This window comes from Capricornis sumatraensis, chromosome 1 (assembly GCF_032405125.1).
Source record: "Capricornis sumatraensis isolate serow.1 chromosome 1, serow.2, whole genome shotgun sequence".
Classification (NCBI taxonomy): Eukaryota; Metazoa; Chordata; class Mammalia; order Artiodactyla; family Bovidae; genus Capricornis; species Capricornis sumatraensis.
The window spans coordinates 228,161,566-228,186,264 of record NC_091069.1 but is presented as its reverse complement, the minus strand read 5'-3'; the positions used below and the strand labels follow the sequence as shown (position 1 = coordinate 228,186,264).

The 24,699-nt window shown below is 37.9% G+C and overlaps 1 pseudogene; it reads right to left on the bottom strand.

Annotated features, from left to right (window-relative positions):
- The window catches only part of LOC138076847 (phospholipid scramblase 4-like), a 35,632-nt pseudogene extending 34,602 nt beyond the window's left edge, over nucleotides 1-1,030 (bottom strand).
- Between the last annotated feature and the right edge of the window lie 23,669 nt (nucleotides 1,031-24,699).

Sequence of the window (24,699 nt, the reverse complement as noted above, 5' to 3'; positions counted from 1 at the left end):
CAGCAGCCCACCAGGCTCCTCTGTCCCTGGGATTCTCCAGGCAAGAATACTGGAGTGGGCTGCCATTTCCTCCTCCAATGCATGAAAGTGAAAAGTGAAAGTGAAGTCCCTCAGTCGTGTCCGACTCTTCGCGACCCCATGGACTGCAGCCTACCAGGCTCCGTCAAAGAGTACTGGAGTGGGTTGCCATTGCCTTCTCCAATAGACCTATTTTAGGTGGCTCCAATTTTAAATATGTGATATAAAATTTAACTCACTGCAGGTTCTCAGTAAAGGTAAACAAAAAGGAGAATATGAAATTTAGGGAAAACCTAAGTCTAGAAATACCAGTTTTATTTTACATGCAAGTGCACCCTGAAATGGGCTTCCCTGGTTATTCAGTGGTAAAGAATCGCCTGCCAATGCAGGAGACGGGGTTCCATCGCTGCGTGGGGAAGACCCCTGGAGAAGGGAATGGCAACCCAGTCCAGTATTCTAGCTTGGGAAAATCCCATGGACAGAGGAGCCTGGTGGTCCATGAGGTAGCAAAGAGTCCCTTGCGACTTAACTGAGAAGGAGCACCTGAAATAACTACATCTTTCCAGTTTGCCTGAATGCTAGAGAGATGGGTTCTCCCTGTAATCCCCGTCCCTCTGCCAGCAAAGCACGTTAAGTGACTACAAACCCTTTTACCTGCGAGTCGACCTGACCTGGGTCCCCAGCGCTGTGCAGAGGGAACGCCAGGCCGAGATCCCGGAGGAGCCCCGTCTGGCGGGACCCGGCCTGCAGGACAGAAACGCGGCGGTGGGCAAGCGGCCCTAGGGGCGGGCCCAGGCGGAACACTCTAGCCAACAGCCTTCTTCCCGGGGCCACGGCCGCCGTCTTCAAAGCCGGCTCCCTCCCGGTGCCCCGAAACTTCAGGAACTACCTGAGGATGCGGCGCGGGGCGTTGCCGGCCTCGAACCTCTGTTAGCAGGGGGCCAGCCCCACTCACCGCCAGATCAGCTGTCCCCTCGGAACCGGGGACGCCGGGCCTGGGGTCCCATTTCATCCGCCGAGGAACGGGAAAGGGGCGGGGCGGGTAAAGGGAGAAGGAAGAGGAGGCTGTTCAAATTCAAATTAAAATAGAGATGGTGGGCGAGGGGCGCTGGCCTGGGGGCGTAGTCCCGCGGGCAGGGACCCTCCTGGGGCACCTTCCCCTCGCCGCGCCGCCCGGTGCTGGGCGCTCCGCCGCCTCCGCGGTCGGCGGCCTCTGGAGGCGCGGCCGCCACTTGGAGCCAGTTTACAAGCGAAAAACGTGGGAGACAGGAAAACAAGGAGAAACAAGTTGTCACCGTCACCGCTCTCATGTGAGGTAAAGAAAAGAATAAGAGCAAGTCGACGGTTGCCTGTAATCCGAGAGACACTTCCTAGAGCCTGTGAGGCAGGACTTCCTGACAGAGGTTACAGAGTCCAGGAAGGAAAAGAAGCGCTGCTAATTTGCACCTGTCGTCCCCTCCGCCCCCGCCCAGACCGTCGGCTTGCGCGCTTGGTCTTGGCGATGCAGTGCTGGCTGAAAACGGAGGTTCAGGGCTCAGGCATTTGTTTTCCTTTCCACAGGGTCGGAGGAGGCCAGTTTGATGTCGGAAGGAGCAAGGAATGGTGTCAGGAAAGAGGAGTAAGGGAGCAGGGTTGCCTGTGTTTTCTGAGAGAAAAAATGGCATTTGTTAATTAAGGTTGTTAGACACAAGTATTGATTTTAAACTACTGAGGTTCAGGTCTGAGGTCCACGGGGAAGGAACACAGTTCTTTTGTCGCTGTTGGGTCAGTAAAGCTGCTGTTGGGTCACTGTAGTAAAGCCCATCTACTGACCCAGAGTTGTGGTGAAGGAAAGTGGTTTATTGCAGAGTGCCAAGCAAGCAGTCTAGGCAGCCGGTGCTTAAAAGATCTGAACTCCCTGATGGTCTTTAGGCAAAAGGGTAAAGTCAGAGTGAAGGAGGCAGGGTGTGGGGTGGATAATCCGCTCCTGGACATTGTTCTGATTTGTTGGTGGTGAGGTAATCGGGTGTCAACATCTTCAGCCTTCTGGTTCCAGCCAGTCTGGGCCAGTCTACCTGCTTGCAGCAGCCAGTAGACTTCTTCCACATGCTGGTGTTTTCAATTTCTGCAAAAGAGCTCAAAGGATATGGCTCAGAATATTATCTATAGCCTTTGAGATCAAGGAACTTAAGGCCTATGACTTTGTTTAGTGGCTTTCGTTATTATATAGTTTGTCTTGTTTGACTGTTTTTCTTTCTGTGTTTTCTCACCTCTCTGATTAAATTTATTATTTGGGACTTAGTGAAGGCCTTGGAGCTAAAGTTTTTCTACAGACAAGAGGTGGCCGAGGAATCTGGGTGCAGGAGGTCTGTTCTGAGAAGACCAGAAGTAGTCCTATTTGGTTACACATTGAGGAGAACTGGGAGAATCTGGGTCCCTGATCTTACAAGAAATTCAGTTCAGTTCAGTTCAGTTCAGTCGCTCAGTCGTGTTCAACTCTGTGACCCCATGAACTGCAGCATGCCAGGCCTCCTTGTCAGTCAACTCCCGGAGTCTACCCAAACTCATGTCCATCGAGTCTGTGATGCCATCCAACCATCTCATGCTCTGTCGTCGTCTTCTCCTCCTGCCCTCAATCTTTCCCAGTATAGGGTCTTTTCCAATGAGTCAACTCTTCGCATGAGGTGGCCAAAGTATTGGAGTTTCAGCTTCAGCATCAGTCCTTCCAATGAACACCCAGGACTGATCGCCTTTAGGATGGACTGGTTGGATCTCCTTGTTGTCCAAGGGACTCTCAAGAGTCTTCTCTAACACCACAGTTCAAAAGCATATAAGAAATTAGAACTGGACAAAAATAGATTACATTCTGAGGAGAACTTGGCACTGCCCCCACTATGGGAGAAGTTTGGACAGGAGAAAGCATATGGGAGGGAAGTTCTGGAATTTTCCATTTTCCTTGATATGCATGCTATTTGAGAATAAGTTTTTTTTAAAAAAAATACTGTATTTTTTCATAGAAATTGCACAGAATACTTTTCAAATGTAGAGATAGTGTGAAAGTCTCTCAGTCCTGTCCAACTCTTTGCGACCCAATGGGCTGTAGCCTACCAGACTCCTCTGTCCATGGGATTCTCCTGGCAAGAATACTGAAGTGGGCTGCCATTCCCATCTCCAAGGGATTTTCCTGACCCACAGATTGAACCCAGGTCTCCCCCATTGTGGGCAGATTCTTTACCATGAAAGTATAAAACAAACAGGCACCAAAGCTATGATGATCTAAACTTAAGTCTTTAACAAAGTCAGGATCTGATGATGTTCTGGCTTCAGTAAGTCAGGTGATGACTACATATTTTTTTAAGTATTTATTTTCACCTGTCTTAGTGTTTTTAGCTGCACTTTTTCATGTTGTGTGTTGTTATTTTTAACTGATTGCTTCTATTTTGTCACAGTCCACTTAGAGTGTATTAATATATCATTTAATACAAAATTAAGAAATTTGTGCAACATGCTTCAGTTCCTCAATCCTTCAGGTCACTGTTGTCACATATTTTATGTGAACATATATAAATTTCATGTACATTGTTATAATTTTGGCATAGAGTCAGTTTTATTTCATAGGTATTAAGAGAAGGGAGAAAAAGAGCTTATACTTACCACATGTATACAATTCCAGGTGTGCTTCATTCTTGCTTGGATATTTGAATTTTACATAGTGCACCTCTCCTTGGGCTAAAAAATTTCCTTTTGAATATCTTAAAGTGCAGATCTGGTGGCAGTAAGTTCTCTCATCCTTTATTAATCTGAGAATAAATTTATTTTGCTTTTATTTTGAGATTCATCTTATTAAATACATAATTGTATATTGGCAGTGTTTTATTGTTGTATTTCCACAAATTTTAAAAACAGCATCCGTTTGATTTCCATTTTTATCTGATGTTGAGTAGGCTATCATTGTTTTAAAGATATATTTATATCTTTGGCTTTCTTACAGTTAGTCTAAAATATGTGGTTTTCTTTGTGTCTTTCCTGCTTGGGGTTCTCCTAGCTTCGTGGATATGTCAGTTGATTCCTCCTCTCCCAATTTTAGCCAGTGTTTTTTGAAATTTCTCTTCGCCATTCTTTCCCTTATTTCTAGGAATCCAACTGAAATATATGCCAGAACTCTAGATTTTGTCCCACAGATCACTGAGGCTTTGTTTGTATTTTCATTCTTTTATTCTTCTATTTGAACTGGATATTTTCTTTGAATTTCTCTTCAAGCTTTTACCTTTATTTCAATCTGCTGTTAAGCCTCTCCCGTGATTTCTCCATTTCACGTGTTACACTTATCATTTCTCTTCTTTCTGTTTGGTTCTTTATTGCATCTTCCGTGTCTCTGTTGAGTTTTGCAGTGTGTTTCTTCATTATAATCATCTTTTTAAGCTCTTGAACATTTATGAAAACTTTTACAATTCTGAGTCATCTTAAGTCTATTTCAATGGATTGTTTTTATTCTTAAGACAAATGATCATAATTCATTATAACTTAGGATGTATGACTGAGTCATTTGTATGATGAAATATTGTTTGGCATTAAAGAAAGTTTATATATACTATTACAGAACAGTTTTAAGTACCTTCCCTGTTGATGCCAATACCACCTCCCCCTAAAAAAGACCAAAAAAAAAAAAAAAAAGAAGCAGAGAAAAGAAATTGGAAATTTAGATAGATACATAGATAATTGATCAATAAACACTTATCTATGCACTGAAACATTATCCAGAACACAACAGGATAAAATAGGTGATCGACTCTAAAGAAATCACTGGGAATAGAGAGATGCTTTTCATTATATGTCCTTATGTATTTTTTAAACAACTTTATTTCAGTATAATTCATTCATTTAAAGTGAACAATAAAGTTGCTTTTAATACATCTACAGTGTTGTACAACCATTACTACAATCAATTTTAGAATATTTTATTACCCTCAAAAGAAACTCTACCCTCTTTACCTTTCACCCCAACCTTTCCCTGCTTACTCCATTCCCCTACCCCTGAAAGTGAAGTTGCTCAGTCGTGTCCGACTTTTTGCGACCCCATGGACTGTAGCCTACTAGGCTTCTCAGTCCATGGGATTTTCCAGGCAAGAATACTAGAATGGGTTGTCATTTCCTTCTCCAGGGAATCTTCCTGACCCAGGGATTGAACCCAGGTCTCCCACATTATAGGCAGACATTTTACCATCTGAGCTACCAGGGAAGCCCCCCTACCCCTAGGCAACAACAAATCTACTTTCTGTCTCTCTAGATTTGCCAAGTCTGGACTTTTTATAAAAATGAGATCAACACAATATGTGGTCCTTTGTGACTAGCTTTTTTCATTTAATATAATTTCAAGGTCATTGAAGTTGTACTATTGTATCAGTACTTCATTTCTTGTTATTATCAATTATTTCACTTGTGCCTATATCACATTTACTTATCCATTCATAAATCATGGACTTGATTTTTTTCTGCAACTCACATGTATTATCTTTCAAAAAATAATACTGTGAAACCTAAATAGTGTGATGGCTTTTGCAATTATATTTTAAGTCAATAATCAAAGAGTAAATTGCTAATATATGGAAGTTGGCAAGCTTTTAAATATTAAAAGCTGCATGCTGCAATGAATATTTGGATACACGTACCTTTTATCAAATGTGTGGGTCTAAGTGTAATGGTTACTTTTATGTGTCAACTTTATTGGCAATAGGATGCCCAGATTAAACATTATTTCTGGGTGTGTCGTTTAAGAGTTTAAATGTCATTTTATGAAATTAGCACTTGAATTGATGAACTCAACAAAACAAATTGCCCTCTTCCGTGTGGATGGGCATCATCTAATCTGTTGAGAGCCTGAAGAGAACAAAAGGTAGAGAAAGGAGGAATGTGCCCTTTTTTTTTTTTCCTGCCTCACTACTTAAGATAGGACATCTTGCCGAGGTCCAGCCCCCGCAGGATCCAGGGAAACCCGAAGGAGGAACGGTGTCAGCGATTTCGATTGATTGATTGATTTTTTTTTAATTTTTATTTTTACTTTATTTTACTTTACAATACTGTATTGGTTTTGCCATACATTGACATGAATCCACCACGGGTGTACATTCGAGAGAGAGAGATAAGGAAAGAATGTTGAAGATAAGAAAATAGAGGAGAGAAAGAGGCTGATATTCTTTGGTTTATCTTCCCTTTCAGGTCTTAGAAACCTGGGCAGATAAGTGAACGCAGGGAGCCTCTATGTTCCAAGGGATCAACCTGACAAAGAGAGGGAGAGGGAGAGAGAAAGAAAGATAGAGAGAAGAAAAAACACGGGGTGACCAAGCTGTTTCGAATAGCGAGGCCCAAAAGCTTTATTTTTCAAAAGGTACTTTTATACCTTGCCTTATACATAGAGGGAAATGAAAGATGCAAGGTCATACAGAGTCAGCCCAAACATTCCAGCAGTTTTGCCCTTGTCGAAACCAGGATTTTTTCTGCATACCTTTCCCACAAATGATGTTGTGTACAGTATCTTCTGGCCTTGGAGGCCTGTGAACATTTTATGACCCTCTTTTGATAAAGGCTACTCAACCAGAAAACTTATTTTCCCTCAAAATGTTTTTTCTTTATATTTCTAACCTATGTCAGCTTCAGAAAATGCAAACAGAGTTACATTTTTCACAGAGTAAAGGTGTAGTGAGTTACAAGAAAGAACCAATTAGCTCAAAGATCTAATGTGGTTAAATTCAAGGCTTCACTTGTTTTTCTTACATTCTCACTATGTTAACTAATGCATTCCCAGGTGCACAGTGGATAAGAGATATGGGAACTTAGCAACAAGCATTGGCCCAATAATGAAATCTTACACCAGCACTACTCTAATAACTTTTAACTCTTTGAAAGGCTCTATGTTTTAGGCTTTCCATGCCTCTCACAGTTGGGAGGCTGTAAATGATCACATGCGTAGCTGTAAGAGTCTGGATATACCTACCGAGCAAGCTAGAATGCTAACAGAGGGGGTTTGATTTGAAATATTCCTCTCATGTCCAGGAAACTTATTAGCTATAGCCCTAAGTTGATTTTCTGCAGAGAAAGGTGGTCAGGGTTAGACCCCTGTTAATGTCAGAGGAGTTGGTGAAAGTCATGAAATAGTAAAACAGACAGATTCTGGTTTTGGGGATACATGCTCGAGAAAGCCTAGGGAGCCCATTGAGTTCTGAAGCCTTGCTTAACAGTTCTCTTCCACATGACTTTTGTCATGGGTGGGATCTCCTGTGGTGGCTCCCAGCAACGTCTCATCTTGTCCTGCCCTCAAAAGGGGATTTATAACATCATTGTCCCTCATTCTCAAGCCTTTGGACTCAGATTAAATTACATTATCACCTTTTCCTGGATCTTCACCTTGCAGACTGCAAATCATGGGACTTCTCAGTCTCCATGATCATGTGACTCATAGTAAGTCAATCTCAATCTCTCTCTCTTTCATATACTGAGCATGACACACTGTTGGTTCTTTTTCTCTGAAGAACTCTGACTAATAAAATATTTATGGGGTTAGTTTCTGATGTATAGGATATGTTGAATGAAATGCAATTGTATTGACTTATAGTTTAATTTCTTTTATTCATTCGTATGTCCACATAATGATAACTATATATATCAGAAGTGAGTTTCAACACCTATCTCTATTAGCTTAAGACAGTTTTATCATTACTTATTCCTCTAGGGGCAGAAATGAAGACAGCCCAGTAAGTTGCCCTGAGCAGGTAAAACTTTGACCTTTCTTCAAAGTAATATGCTTCAGATATTTACCAGCACTTTTATTTATTTTTTTTTTTACCAGCACTTTTAATGGGCTTGAGTAGAAACTGATTTTAAATCACCTCTAACTTTTAGTTGGACCTTGGGCAAGATATTGATTCTTTATTCTTAGTTATTATTGGCATAATAATACCAACCCTCATGTTTCAAAGAATCTTTGTGAAGACTAAAACTGAAAAGTCTGCAAGCCCCATGAGGGCAGCTTCTTCAAATTTGTGTCCAGCGAGTAATTCAGTTTGGCCCATTAGGTGGTTAATAAGTAATGCTGAATTTTGCTTTTTGTTTAGTTGCTAGGTCGAGTCTGATAGTTTGTGACACCATGAACTGTAGCCTGCCAGGGTCCTCTGTCCATAGGATTTCCCAGGCAAGAATATTGGAGTAGGTTGCCAGTTCCTTCTCCAGGGAATCTTCCTGACCCAGGGAACAAGCCCATGTCTCCTGTGTTGGCAGCAGATTCTTTACCAGTGAGCCACCTGGGAAGTTGCTGAATATGTCACAATCAAATAGTTATTCAGATGAAGCCTTTTTAATGTAACATTGGAAAGAACACTTCTGTTTTGGACCTTTCTAGCTTGGTAGTTATATTACTTCTGTGTCTTACTTGGTCATCTTTTCTATTAGCTTAAGACAGTTTTATCATTACTTATTCTTCTAGAGGCAGAAATGAAGACAGCCCAGTAAGTTGCCCTGAGCAGGTAAAACTTTGACCTTTCTTCAAAGTAATATGCTTCAGATATTTACCAGCACTTTTAATGGGCTTGGGTAGAAACTGATTTTAAATCACTGATAAGATTTTAGAAGAATCAACAATTTCTGCAAAATTTTTGGACACAACACTTTCCCTCCAATGGAAGAGTACACTAAAATGTTTCTTGTGTACAAATTTTGGACTTGTTCTAGGCTATTTGAAAACAGTTAATCTGTTCATCTATATGAAGATAAAAGGCTTCTTCATTGTCAGTGTTTACTCCCCTAGCTCTTGAAACAATTGTAAGAAATATGGGTTTGCCGAAATCCATAAAGTTTCTGAGGCATCAAAAGAGAAATTTCAGTTCTTGGACAATCAGGACTGAGTTAAGAGAGGGGAGTAAAATTAAATTAATTCTGGGGTATAAAGCATTAGAAGAAAGCAATGAAACAATAACAAAACCACAAAGTTAAGTTGTTTATGCTAAAGAATATTTCAGGAGAAAAGTGGTACATGTCCACACTGTTGAGTTCCAAACAACCTCAAGACCTGAGAGAACAAATTTCCTCTCTTTATGGCACATTCAAGAGAATTGAACTAGACTGTAAACAACCAACTAAACAAAATTTACAGGAACCATATTTTGCAAAAGAACTACTAACAGTGATGACTGATTTTGGGGTATAACATGTTTGTGGTGAAAGTTGTCAAGTTGTACAAATGGGCAGATGTAGGTCAGAGAGGACCTTGAGGGAGAAAGCACCCTGGTTTCTGTGTTAACATGAGAAAAATGATAAAGCTCATTGAAGAGTGGAGACTTGGTGGTTTTTTATTGTTTGGGTTAAGAAAATGTTGGATTCACTATACCCGTATAGTTACAGTATGACCTAGACACAATCTGAGCTGTGTGAAGATGCCCTTCCCATATATATTAATAACGATACTCCTTCCTCAGCAGGGAACAAAGAAAGGTATCAAAGCTGGGTGGTACAATACTGTTCCTTTATATTTTAGATGTAGAGGATTCTGAAACAGGTTAAACAGGAGTTCATAAAAATAAGATACAAAGACATTGGGTCAAAACTGGTTAAATCCTCTAGTGTACATGTATCAAAAAGTCAGAGGAAAGGCCAGAAGAAAAATGGGAAGGCTTATCAAAGAATGTAAAAGATAAAAATTTGGTGTAAATCTTGAAAGGGAAAAAAAGATTTCAAGCAAATCTGACAAAACCAGTACTTGGAAGATCAACCATCTTTTCAGAACTAAAAAAAGATAAATTTAAAAATAAATTTCTGATATCCATTTTCCTGTAGAATGCATTCTGTGAGAGTGTGTATGGTACCCATTCATAGGTCACATAAGCACTGTTGGCATTGGTTTCTGGAGGAAGAAGCCTGAGAAATATTGTACTGTCTTATACTTGTGGAGAAAGCGCAAGTAAGTTGTTGGGGGTAAGAGTCTTGAATTCTCTCATCCATGCTGAAATTCCATGGGAGTGAATGTTGTGAAGGAATACAAATTGTTAAAACTGAAAAATATAACTAGACAATGATGATGCAAAAATGGAGGATAAAATAATAGATTAAAGATTCTATGAATACCAAATGTGTTTAAATAAAACAATGATAAAGAATCTGCCTGCCAATGCAAGAGATGTGAGTTTGATCCCTGGGTCAGGAAAATCCCCTGGAGGAGGAAATGTCAACCCACTCCAATATCCTTGCCTGAGAAATTCCATGGTCAGAGGAGCCTGGCTGGCCATAGTCCATGGGGTTGCAAAGAGTCAGACTTGACTGAGGACACACACCTATGAGGAAACAAGTACAAGAGAGAAAAAGCAGACCCTAGGAAAGGCATGCAAAAACATTATTAGTCTGCTGACCAGATGCCTCGAGACATATGACTCTTGGAATAAGTCCAGAGGGAACAGAAAAACATCTTGAAAGCACAATGTGTGCCTGGAGGTGGAAAGCCATCATCAGGTTGTTCCATGACCTGGCATCTCTGAGTCAGATATTTTTTTTGTGTCTGGAGCTTTGTTTTTCAGACAGAAACATAAGTCATTAGATAAAAGTAAATCTTTATGCTACATGCCTAGCCTATCTTTGACAGCCGTATGGCTCCATATGCTTCTGAGAGCATGTTCTCTCTCCCTTGCACATACTGCCCTGCCTGAAAACATACAATAAAGCTGACTTGATCAGATTGGGCACCTTCACCTCAGAACGGTGTTGGTCCCCTGATCCTCACTTTCAATTCTTGTGTCTTTCTCATTCTTTTGCCGCACCCTGCTTTCGGGAAAACGTGCTGTGCTTTCGGAAACCGTGCCTTGTTGAGCTGGACTCGACACCTATACAAACACTTTGCTGTGAAAGAATTTGAATCAGATGAAATAGTATATATGAATATATTTTGGAAATGTATTGAACATAGTTTAAACTTCTCACAGAATAATCCGAAGCTGAATCCTAGCTGATGAAGACCAAAGAAAATGTTTACTTTCTCCTTTTATTCACCTCTTGATTCTTTCTCTCTTCATTTAACATTATCTCTAAGATAATGTGGACAGTGAATTTAAAAAACCCAGATAAAAACTTAGACTAAAATTAATGTAGCACTTTCCCCAACAACTTACTTGCTACTATACTTATAGCCAAGTATAGTAAAAAGGGTTTTTGTTAGGACTTTGCCATTAACTTACTTTCTGAACTCAAGCAAGATTTTTTATAGAGTGAGGTTTCGCATGTCTTCAGCCTAAAATTCAGACTCCCACTAGACCAAATTCAATTATATAGAATTTTTATATTCATATAGGACTACAGATCTGTTCTCTCTTTTAAAAAAAACTCCTCAGTTGAAAGAATCACCCTATAGGTATAGACAAATTTATTTTTGAACCAACTTATAAAACAGTGCATTCAAGTTGTATATATCTGATGTTTGCTTTGTTATCTTTCTGCAGCACTCATAGTGTGTTCTGAGATTTTGGTAGACAAACTACATTAGATAAGAGTCATTTGCTGGGTGTATACTGGGGTATCTTCTAAGCTCCACATGGGAAATACATTTGAGCCTCACGTCAGTCTGGAACCATGGTTCGCAAATGTGTCTGTACCTTAGTCTGGAGAAATTTATTAAATCCAGACTGTATGTACAGAGACCCTGACTTAATTATTCTGATATAGGGCCCAGAAATTAAGTACTTCTTCCAGCTGTAGTATTTTGGTGAAACCAACAATTCTATCTTCTTGCTCCTTGTCTTTCCCCTGCTGATTTTGAAGGAAGAACTTCATCGCTTTTGTTATTGTTTATATGTCTCAAACTTAATGTGTAATCTTCTCCTACCTTCTGTTGTTGAAACTGGTCTTTTCCTACCTTTTCCCCATCATCAAAAATACATTCATGTTTATTTTTCAGAGCTTCTGAAGCTAAAAATTGTCCAGTAAGGAAAAAAATATGTAATCTCTTTTGTTTGCTTTTTGCTATCAAGGGAGCTTTAAGCTCCTATATCTCTGCATTTATCACTTGGGCAATAAGCTTTGTCAAAAGAAAGGAGGGTTTTGTCAGTGTCTCTTCCAAAAATATTGGAAAAGAGCTGCTCATTTTGACCTCAGTTTGGTCTGTGCCAAGTCATAGTAGAAGTCATTATGTCACAGGGAATTAGCACACTCTGCCAAGTCCCAACTTCTCAAAACCACTGGATTGTGCTATGATAAACAAAGCATACTGGTTAGAAAAAACATAGTCATTTAGAGACAACTTCAGTGCTCTGAACCCTTTCAGGAGTCTGGCATACCTTGATCCGTAGGCTTAATTATCATAGTCACGTCTCCTGTGTCTCCTGCATTGACTGGCAGATGCTTTACCACTGCACCACCTGGGAAGCCCACAGTTTCTCATAAGATTGTTTAATAGTTTAGATGAGTTAGTGAGTATGGTCAGGAGGTAGTACTGGGCTTGGGGAGTTTTTATACAGTGTTTCTCTGGCAACAATCCAATGGCTAATCTGACTTTAGAGTTCCTGGGGGTAGTTTCTGGGAGAAATATTTACATGTATCATTTTTAAATTGAATTTTATTGAGATAATTGTAGATTCACATGTAGTTGCTTAAAAATAATAGAAAAATCCCTTAAACACTTTACTTAATTCTCCCACCAGTCACATTTTGTAAACTTAGTATTACAGCAAGGATATTGACATTGATATAATTGAATTTATTTAGATTTCTCCAGCTTTATTCTCCACTGGTGTGTGTGTGTGTGTGTGTGTGTGTGTGTGTGTGTGTGTGTGTGTGTGTACACATATGTGTTAGAGGGGGATTGAGTTGTATGTAATTTTATCACAGTTGTTGGTTTGTGTATCTAGCACCTTAGTCATGTTATGGAACATTCCAGATCATAAGAATCCATCAGGTTGCCCTTGTATGACCGTACCCACCTCGCTCTAGTTTCTCCATACATCTTCTCTCCTATGCTAACTCTGGAAATCAGGACTCTGACCTCCACTTCTGAAATGTCATTTAAAAATTGTTGCATAAATGGAATCATACAGTATGTGACCTTTGGGGACTGACAATTTTTTACCCAAGGTGCATGTATCAATGATTTGTTTTTCTTATTGCTGAGTAGTATTGCATATTATGAATGTACTACAGTTGAACTAGTCATCAACTGACGGACATCTGGACTATTTTCAGTTTGGGGCTGTTATGAATAAAGCTGCTATGACTTATGCATGAAAATAAATTTCTATTTCTTTGGGAGAAATGCCTGAGCTGAAAATTTCTGGGTTCTATGATAATTGCCTGTTTTGTTTTATAAGAAACTGCCAAATATTTTCAGAGGGTCTAGTATATCATTTTAAATTCTCACCAGCAGTGTATGAGTGATGTGTTTTCTCTGGATACTTCCAATGTTTCGCGTGGTAACTAGTTTTATTTTAGCCATTCTGATAGATAGTGGTTTCAACTTACATTTCCCTAATAGCTAATGATGTTGAACATTTTTTCATAAACTTATTTGCTGTTTGTATATCTTCTTCTGTGAACTATCTGTTCATGTCTTTTACCATTTTTAAATTGTATTATTTTTTTTACTGTTGAGTTTTGAGAGTTCTTTATGTATTCTGTGGTTCTTGATTGGATATGTGGTTTGCAAATATTTTCTCTTAGTGAGTAGCTTGTCTTTTCACTCTCTTCATTCCTTCTGCTTGCATTGGGCTTGTTTTGCCTTTCTTTATCTAATTTCTTAAGGTAGAAACTTATATGATTAACTTGAGATCTTTCCTCTTCTGTAATATAAAATTTTAACAGGTGGCTCAGTGGTAAAGAATCTGGCTGTCAATGCAGGAGACTTAGGAGATCCAGGTTTGATCTCTGGGTTGGGAAGATCTCTTAGAGGATGAAATGGCAACCCACTTCAGTATTCTTGCCTGGAAAATTCCAGGGACAGAGCAACCTGGCCAGCTAGAGTCCATGGGGTTGCAAAGAGTCAGTAATGATTGTGCGTGCACACACACACACATACACACACACACACACTCACACACACACACACACACACACACACACACACACTACTGTAAAATTTCCCCTCGGCATTGTTTTAGCTGCATCCTACATATTTTAATACATTGCTTCTTTATTTTCATTCAGTTCCATGTATCCTTTTTATGTCTTGTTATTTAGAAGTGTGTTATGTTCTAAATGTTCAGAGGTTTTTTTCTTTTCTGTTTATTTCTAGTTGTTTCCATTATAATCAGAAACATGTTCTGCAGATTTCAACTCTTTAATTTGTTGTGATTTATTTATGATCAAAAATATGGCCTATCTTGGCGAAAGAATGTATATTTTGTTGTTAATTGCTGGAGTGTTCTTTATATGTCAGTTATTCCCTGTTGGTTGTGTTCTTCAGCTCATCTACATCCTTGCAGATTTTTTTCATAGTAATTCTCTCATTGCTAAATGAACTGTGTGCAACTCTGGGTACTATTTAAATATCTTATGTTTAGTAGACACCATGTTTAGATTTATCTAGCTGATTGTGGTCTACTTGGGGCAATAGTTCTGGTAGGCCAGCAGGTGAAGGCCAAGGGAAGAGCTGACAGAATAGCAAAAGCGCTGGAACTAGAGACACATGGCTTGCTCCATTTCTCTCATTTTCACTTTGTGTTAATTATATTAAGATGAAAATGTTTAAGTTCATTTAAGATGCATTTTGAAGACCCTCTAACACAATGAATGTATTGCTGTTAGACATATCTATGTCAGATGGTAGGGTAATTTCCTTTCCATTGCCACAATAACCATCCAGAGATAAGGTTCCTTTACATTTATCTTCAAGGGTATGCCAACAAAATAAGAATATTTTTGGACATAGAAAAAATATGAGAAATTGTATTGTATCTACCACAAAATTAGACTGAGTTTCTCAGCCATGACCTGACAATATCTAATCTATGGTATTTATATTCCTGTTCAATATTTTACCTTATTCTGCAAGGTCTGACCAAAACTAAAATGATTTATTTGGATAAACTGAGATGACTGAGTTTCATGCTAGCAAGAAAATAGTGGAGAAGTATTTTAATGCTACAAAACGTATGTTTTTAAAAATAATTCTAAATGAAGAACATTTTATATGTAATTATTTATAGGAAGTATTTTGTAATAATCATCATTATAAATATATGAATTTTCAGACTATCTCTTTTGCATTTCTCGTATTTTGAATACATCAGATTAGAACTCCTTACTTCAGAAGCGAGAGGTGGTTACATCATGATTTTCAGATCAAGAAAACTTATATAATCCTTCTCACCCTCTCAGATTTATTAGGCCTATATTTCAGAGTTCTGGCTAGGACAACATCCATGGCTAGGAGATGCTACTGTACTGTTAGTTCTGTGTATACAAAAAGATGTGTTTACATTTTAAAAAATTAGGATGCTATATACACAGTTTTACAACTGAAATATTTGTTTTATGTATATAGCCTATCAGCTAATTCCAGAGAAAATCTCAGAAATACAAATATTCTACAAAGGCATCCTTGGTTCCCCTGTACAACACCCTGACCTTGTATGATGCAGAACAGGCACAGTTGGGCAACTCTGTCATCACTGGGAAAGAGTTCCTGAGCCACATGTCATTTCAAATACTGTTTGAAAGTGAGGACATCTACTCTAGACCCAGACCACCTAGATTTGAACTCCAGCTTTGCAACTTACCCAGAAGTAAAATGACCTTGAAGAAATCACTAAATTTTCTTTTGCTTTTGTTTCTTTCACTGTAAAAAGGGGATGGTATTAGTATCTGTCCTAGAGATTTGTTGTAAGATTAAATATGTCAATGAATGAAGAGTGTTTGTTGCAGGATCTGGTTTAGAGTAATATGTTAGATATTATTCTTAAGTTTACATCACTGATGATTTATTCTGTAATAAGAAGGTCAATTGCCACATCAATTTTGATCACTAGATTTGTGACCTTGGATATTTCACTTCATTCATCTGCCTTTGTGCTTCTCACTGGTAAGATGAGTAATGCTTGCCCTTGTTATCCCACAATGATTTAAGTAAGAGTTGTATTCAAAGGCTCAGGGCACAGAGCACACAGGAGCAAACATCACATAATGTAGGTGGGAATTCACAGACAGTGTCAGTAGGAGTGTGAGTTCTTGTTTTTGCAATTTTCTAGGGAGATGTGCTTGGACCATGGGGTTGGGTGTTGGGAGAGGTATTCTGTACCCTTCTTTCTTTTCTTTTTAATGGAGAGAACATAACAGTGATCTTACTCAGAAAGTTAAATAATTGAAGTTGTAGTTTCAGTTTTTAATGATGTTATGAAAAAGCTAGTTCCCTAAAACGTACCTGGAAACAAAAAAGAAAGTTACGAGACAACCTAGAAAGAGAGAGAGGTCCACAGTCAAGACAATATTCGTTTTTCTGCATAAGAATGAAATCTAAAATATAAGTAAATAAATTATTTTTACTTAAAAAAATTAAGGTATAGTTTATATGTAGCATTATTTAGTTCCGGGTGTTGTTTAGTTGCTAAGTCATGTCTGACTCTGTGATCCCATGACCTTGTAGCCTGCCAGGCTCCTCTGTCCATGGGATTTCCCAGGCAAGAATACTGGAGTGGATTGCCATTTCCTTCTTCAGGGGATCTTCCTGAGCCAGTGGTCAAAACCACATCTCCTGCATTGATAGGCAGATTCTTTACTGCTGAGCCACAAGGGAAGCCCAATTTTAGGTGTACAACATACCAATTTGATATTTATATATATTGCAAAATGATTACCATAAGTCTGGGGAACATCAGTCACCATACAGTTACAAAATTTTTATTCTTGTGGTCAGAACTTCTAAGATCTACTCTCAGCAATTTTAAAATATGTAATATATTAATAATATTATTGACTATAGTCACCACACTGTACATTACATTCCCATGACTCATTTATTTTATAACTGAAAGTATGTAACTTCTCCCTTTACTCATTTCTCCCACCCTTCAATCTCTTCTCTGTATCTATTAGTTTAGTTTTTATTTTCTTTTAGATTCCACACAAAAATGAAATCAATATTTGTCTTTCTCAGTCTGACTTATTTCACATGGTATAATCCCCTCAAGAACTATCCATGTTTTTGTAAATGGCAATATTTCATTCTTTTTTATGGCTCAGTAGTATTCTTTTGCATATATGCATATATATATTTCACATCTTTTTTGTCTGTTCATCTATTGATGGACACTTAGGTTGTTTTCATATCTTGGCTTGAGTAAATAACATTGCAGTGAAAATAAGTGTGCCTGTATCTTTTTAAATTAGTGTTTTTCTGTTCTTTTTATAAATGCCCAGAAGTGGAATTGCCAGATCATATGGTAGTTCTATTTTTCAGTTTTTGGGAACTTTCATACTGTTTTCCATAGTTGTTGCATCAATTTACATTCTGACCAACAGTGCACAAGAGTTCCCTGTTCTCCATAGTCTTGCAAGTACCTGTCATTTCTTGTGCTTTTTTCATAATAGTCATTTTAGCAGGTGTGAGGTGATATCTCACTGAGGTTTTAATTTATATTTCCCTGATCATAAAAGTGATGTTAGGCATCTTTTCATGTGCTTATTGACCATCCTCATGCCTTTGGAAAGATGTCTATTCAGATCCTCTGCCAATTTTTAAAATGGATTGCTTGTTTTTACTATTGAGTTGTATGAGTTCTTTATATGTTTTGGATATTAACCCTTTATTGGATATATGATTTGCAAATATTTTCTCCCATTCATTAGGTTGCATTTTCATTTTTTAAAATTTCCTTTGCTGTTCCCTGGTGGCTTAGTGGTGAAGAATCTGCCTATAACACAGGAGCTGTAGGAGACGTGGGTTCAATCCCTAGGTCAGGAATATACCCTGGAGGAGAGCATGGTAACCCATGCACTCTTGCCCAGAGAATCCCTGGGACAGAGGAGACTGGAAGGCTACAGTTCATTGGGTTGCAAAGAGTCAGACACGACTGAAGTGACTTAGCATAGCACAGTGCAGAAGCCTTTTAGTTTGATGTAGTCCCACTTGTTGACCTTTGGTTTTGTTGCTTTTGCATTTTGGTGTCAAATACAAAAATCATCATCTGGACTGATGACAGAGAGCTTACTGCTTATGTTTTCTAATAGGAGTTTTATAGTTTCAGGCTTTATATTCCAGTACATCTTGAGTTAACTTTTGTGTGTGGTTTCAGATAGTAGTCCAGTTTCATTCTATTGCATGCCGCTGTCCAGTTTTCCCAACAGCAGTTACTGAAGAGACTGTCCTTTCCTTGTCTTCTTTGTAAATTTTGACCATATCTGTTTAGGTTTATTTCCAGTCTCTATTCTGTTCTGTTAATTTATGTATTTTTATGCCAAGATGCTAACTGCTTTAGTAAATGATTTTTTAAATTGTTAAACACAATGTAAATTGAATGAATTTGTCTGTGAATACCCCAAAGTAGTGTTGCGGTATTATAATGGAAATATTACAATGGAGAATATAATATACAGATTATGTAGTGCACATGATATTATGTTCTTAAACCTAAATATATAACTTTTATTTAAATGTCTAAAAATCTTATCTTAAAATGATCTTAATGGTGAATATATGTGATTGATACCTCACAACTGAAATGAGGGATATCATTAATGGAGAAGGAAATATTTTTTAAAAGTGATTAAAGGACTGTGTCAACCTAACATAATTATGTTTATAAAACTAACATAGCAATGTTATAAAGCCACTAATTTGCACAGTTTTTATAATATATTTGAAAGTGAAAGTTGCCCAGTCATGTCCGACTCTTTGCAACCGCATGGACTATACCAGTCCATGGAATTCTCCAGGCCAGAATACTGGAGTGGGTACCCTTTCCCTCCTCCAGGGGATCTTCCCAACACAGGGATCGAACCCAGGTCTCCTGCATTGCAGGCAGATTCTTTACCAGCAGAGCCACAAGGGATACATATTTAATTATTTGTAAATTCACCAGAAGAAAATTCACATGTGTAAATTCATGTATAGTATTAGAACTTGCAGTGGAAATTTTAATTAACATGGCCACATTTCAGTGAGGAAATGGAAAATTTCATAACTTTTCCAACATTCAGTTGGTAATATGTGATGGAGGTAGGATTCAGACCTGTATTTGCTATAGTTAAAAGATAATGATCTACATTCTAGACCAACTAAGAAAGATTTATCTTGCTTCAGTGTTTACAGTGATACTATCCTCTGGTCACAGATGGCTTCATGGACCTCGAAGCTGTGCTTGGATTAATGTGCTGCTATTGGCATCTTGAAAGTTCAGTGGCACTTGAATAAGTGGCACTTCATTTTTATGCAAATTATGTAACAGGTCCTGCTTTTGGGAAATATCTCAACAACTCTTTTTTTTTTTCTTATTTTGCTGTGATGTTAAGCACATTCCTTACCATCTCTGTTTTCATCTCCTTTCTTAAAAATTCAGATTCTGCTGAAACGAACTAGTGTAACCATTTAGGAAACATTTTCAGATAGGTCACTTTCACTCATCATAGACTCTTTTAACAATTTTTATTGGAGTGTAGTTGCTTTACAATGTTGTGTTAGTTTCTGCTGTACAACAAAGTGAATCATCTATACATATACACATATCCCCTATTTTTTGGATTTTCTTCCCATTTAGGTCAACACAGGGCATGAGTAGAGTTCCCTGGGTTCTCATTAGTTATCTGTTTTATACATAAAAGTGTATATATGTCAATCCCAATCCTCTAATTTCCCCTCCCTCCTTTAGCACCTTGGTATCCACACATTTGTTCTCTACATATGTGTCTCTGTTTCTGCTTTGCAAATAGATTCATCTTTACCATTTTTCTGGACTCCACATATATGTCTTTTTAAATTTATTTATTTTAACTGGAGGCTAATTACTTTACAATTTTTTAGTAGTTTTGCCATACATTGACATGAATCCGCCATGGGGGAACATGTATTCCACATCCTGAACTCCCCTCCCACCTCCCTCCCCATCCCATCCCTCTGGGTCATCCCAGTGCACAGCCCTGAGCACCCTGACTCATGCATCGAACCTGGACTGGTGATCTGTTTCACATATGATCATATACGTGTTTCAGTGCTATTCTGTCAAATCATCCCACCCTCACCTTCTCCCACAGAGTCCAAAAGACTGTTCTATATATCTGTGTCTCTTTTGCTGTCTCCCTTATAGGGTTATCATTACCATCTTTTTAAATTCCATATACATGGATTAGTATACTGTATTGGTGTTTTTCTTTCTGGCTTATTTCACTCTGTATAATAGGCTCCAGTTTCATCCACCTCATTAGAACTGATTCAGATGTATTCTTTTTAATGGCTGAGTAATATTCCATTGTGTATATGTACCATAGCTTTCTTATCCATTCGTCTGCTGATGGACATCTAGGTTGCTTCCATGTCCTGGCTGTTATAAACAGTGCTGCGATGAACATTGGGGTACACGTGTCTCTTTCAATTCTGGTTTCCTCCGTGTGTATGCCCAGCAGTGGGATTGCTGGGTCATATGGCAGTTCTATTTCCAGTTTTTTAAGGAATCTCCACACTGTTCTCCATAGTGGCTGTTCTAGTTTGCATTCCTACCAACAGTGTAAGAGGGTTCCCTTTTCTCCACACCCTCTCCAGCATTTATTGTTTGTAGACTTTAGGATAGCAGCTATTCTGACTAGCGTGAGATGGTACCTCATTGTGGTTTCGATTTGCATTTCTCTGATAATGAGTGATGTTGAGCATCTTTTCATGTGTTTATTAGCCATCTGTATGTCTTTGGAGAAATGCCTGTTTAGTTCTTTGGCCCATTTTTTGATTGGATCGTTTATTTTTCTGGAATTGAGTTGCAGGAGTTGCTTGTATATTTTTGAGATTAATTCTTTGTCAGTTGCTTCATTTGCTATTATTTTCTCCCATTCTGAAGGCTGTCGTTTCACCTTGCTTATATTTTCCTTTGTTGTGCAGAAGCTTTTAAGTTTAATTAGGTCCCATTTGTTTGTTTTTGCTTTTATTTCCATTACTCTGGGAGGTGGGTCATAGAGGATCCTGCTGTGGTTCATGTCAGAGAGTGTTTTCCTCTAGGAGTTTTATAGTTTCTGGTCTTTAATTTTATATCTTTAATCCATTTTGAGTTTATTTTTGTATGTGGTGTTAGAAAGTGTTCTAGTTTCATTCTTTTGCAAATGGTTGACCAGTTTTCCCAGCACTGCTTATTAAAGAGATTCTCCATTGTATATTCTTGCCTCCTTTGTCGAAGATAAGGTGTCCATAGGTGTGTGGATTTATCTCTGGGCTTTCTGTTTTGTTCCATTGATCTATATTTCTGTCTTTGTGCCAGTACCATATTGTCTTGATGACTGTGGCTTTGTAGTAGAGCCTGAAGTCAGGCAGGTTGATTCCTCCAGTTCCATTCTTCTTTCTCAAGATTGCTTTGGTTATTCGAGGTTTTTTGTATTTCCATAAAAATTGTGAAGTTGTTCATTCTAGTTCTGTGAAAAATACCTTTGGTAGCTTGTTAGGGATTGCATTTTCACTATATTGATTCTTCCAATCCATGAACACAGTATATTTCTCCATCTATTTGTGTCCTCTTTGGTTTCTTTCCTCAGTGTTTTATAGTTTTCTATATATAGGTCTTTAGTTTCTTCAGGTAGATATATTCCTAAGTATTTTATTCGTTTTGTTGCAATGGTGAATGGAGTTGTTTCCTTAATTTCTCTATTTTCTCATTATTAGTGTATAGGAATGCAAGGGATTTCTGTATGTTGATTTTATATCCTGAAACTTTACTATATTCATTGATTAGCTCTAGTAATTTTCTGATGGAGTCTTTAGGGTGTTCTATGTAGAGGATCATGTCATCTGCAAACAATGAGAGTTTTACTTCTTTTCTAATCTGGATTCATTTTATTTCTTTTTCTGCTCTGATTGCTGTGGCCAAAACTTCCATAACTATGGTGAATAGTAGTGGTGAGAGTGGGCACCCTTGTCTTGTTCCTGACTTTAGAGGAAATGCTTTCAATTTTTCACCATTGAGGATAATGTTTACTGTGGGTTTGTCATATATAGTTATTATTATGTTGAGGTATGTTCCTTCTATTCCTGCTTTCTGGAGGGTTTTTATCATAAATGGATGTTGAATTTTGTCAAAGGCTTTCTCCGCATCTATTGAGATAATCATATGGTTTTTATCTTTCAATTTGTTAATGTGGTGTATTACATTGACTGATTTGCAGATATTGAAGAATCCTTGCATCCCTGGGATAAAGCCCACTTGGGTCATGATGTATGATCTTTTTAATGTGTTGTTGGATTCTGTTTGCTAGAATTTTGTTAAGGATTTTTGCATCTATGTTCATCAGTGATATTGGCCTGTACTTTTCTCTTTTTTGTGGCATCTTTGTCTAGCTTTGGTATTAGGGTGATGGTGGCCTCATAGAATGAGTTTGGAACTTTATGTTCCTCTTCAATTTTCTGGAAAAGTTTGAGTAGGATAGGTGTTAGCTCTTCTCTAAATTTTTGGTAGAATTCAGCTGTGAGCTGTCTGGTCCTGGGCTTTTGTTTGCTGGAAGATTTCTGATTAAAGTTTCAATTTCCGTGCTTGTGATGGGTCTGTTAAGATTTTCTATTTCTTCCTGGTTCAGTTTTGGAAAGTTATACTTTTCTAAGAATGTGTCTATTTCTTCCCAGTTTTCCATTTTATTGGCATATAATTGCTGATAGTAGTCTCTTATGAACCTTTGTATTTCTGTGTTATCTGTTGTGATTTCTCCATTTTCATTCCTAGTTTTGTTGATTTTATTCTTGTCCCTTTGTTTCTTGATGAGTCTGGCTAATGGTTTGTCAATTTTATTTATCTTCCCAAACAACAAGCTTTTAGCTTTGTTGATTTTAGCTATGGTTTCTTGTTTCTTCTGCATTTATTTCTGCCCCAATTTTTAAGATTTCTTTCCTTCTACTAACCCTGGGGTTCTTCATTTCTTCCTTTTCTAGTTGCTTTAGATGTAGAGTTAGGTTATTTATTTGATTTTTTTCTTGTTTCTTGAGGTAAACCTGTATTGCTATGAATCTTCCCCTTAGCACTAATTTTACAGTGTCCCATAGGTTTGGGGTTGTTGTGTTTTCATTTTCATTCATTTCTATGCATATTTTGATTTTTAAAAAAATTTCTGTGATTTGTTGGTTATTCAGCAGCATGTTGTTCAGCCTCCATATTTTGGAATTTTTAATAGTTTTTCTCCTGTAATTGAGATCTAATCTTACTGCATTGTGGTCAGAAAAGATGCTTGGAATGATTGCAATTTTTCTGAATTTACCAAGGCTAGATTTATAGCCCAGGATGTGATTTATCCTGGAGAAGATTCCATGTGCACTTGAGAAAAAAAAATGAAATTCATTGTTTTGGGGTGAAATGTCCTATAGATATAAATTAGGTCTAACTGGTCCATTGTATCATTTAAAGTTTATGTTTCCTTGTTAATTTTCTGTTTAATTGTCCATAGGTGTGAGTGGGGTATTAAAGTCTCCCACTATTATTGTATTATCGTTAATTTCCCTTTCATTCTTGTTAGCATTTGCCTTGTATATTATGGTGCTCCTATGTTGGGTACATATATATTTATAATTGTTATATGTTCTTCTTGGATTGATCCTTTGATCATTATGTAGTGTCTTTTTGCACAGCCTTTATTTTAATGTCTATTTTATCTGATATGAGTATGGCTACTCCTGCTTTCTCTTGGTCTTTATTTGCGTGGAATATCTTTTTCCTGCCCTTCACTGTCTGTATGTGTCCCTTGTTTTGATGTGGGTCTCTTGTAGACAACATATATAGGGGTCTCGTTTTTGTACCCATTCAGCCAGTGTTTGTCTTTTGGTTGGGGCATTCAACCCATTTACATTTAAGGTAATGATTGATAAGTATGATCCCATTGCCATTTACTTTGTTGTTTTGGGTTCAAGTTTATACACTTTCTGTGTTTCCTGTCTAGAGATGATCCTTTAGCATTTGTTGAAGAGCTGGTTTGGTGGTGCTGAATTCTCTCAGCTTTTGCTTGTCTGTAAAGCTTTTGATTTCTCCTTCATATTTGAATGAGATCCTTGCTGGCTTCAATAATCTGGGTTGTAGGTTTTTCTCTTTCATTACTTTAAGTATGTCCTGCCATTCCCTTCTGGCCTGAAGAATTTATATCGAAAGATCAGCTGTTATTGTTATGGGAATCCCTTTGTGTGTTATTTGTTGTTTTTCCCTTGCTGCTTTTAATATTTGTTCTTTGTGTTTGATCTTTGTTAATTTGATTAATATGTGTCTTGGGGTATTTTGCCTTGGGTTTATCCTGTTTGGAACTCTCTGGGTTTCTTGGACTTGGGTGGCTATTTCCTTCCCCATTTAAGGGAGGTTTTCAACTATTATCTCCTCAGGTATTTTCTCATGGCCTTTCTTTTTGTAGTCTTCTTCTGGGACTCCTGTGATTCGAATGTTGGGGTGTTTAACATCACAGAGGTCTCTGAAATTGTCCTCATTTCTTTTAATTCTTTTTTCTTTTTTCCTCTCTGCTTCATTTATTTCTACCATTCTATCTTCTACCTCACTTATCCTACCTTCTGCCTCTATTATTCTACTGTTGGTT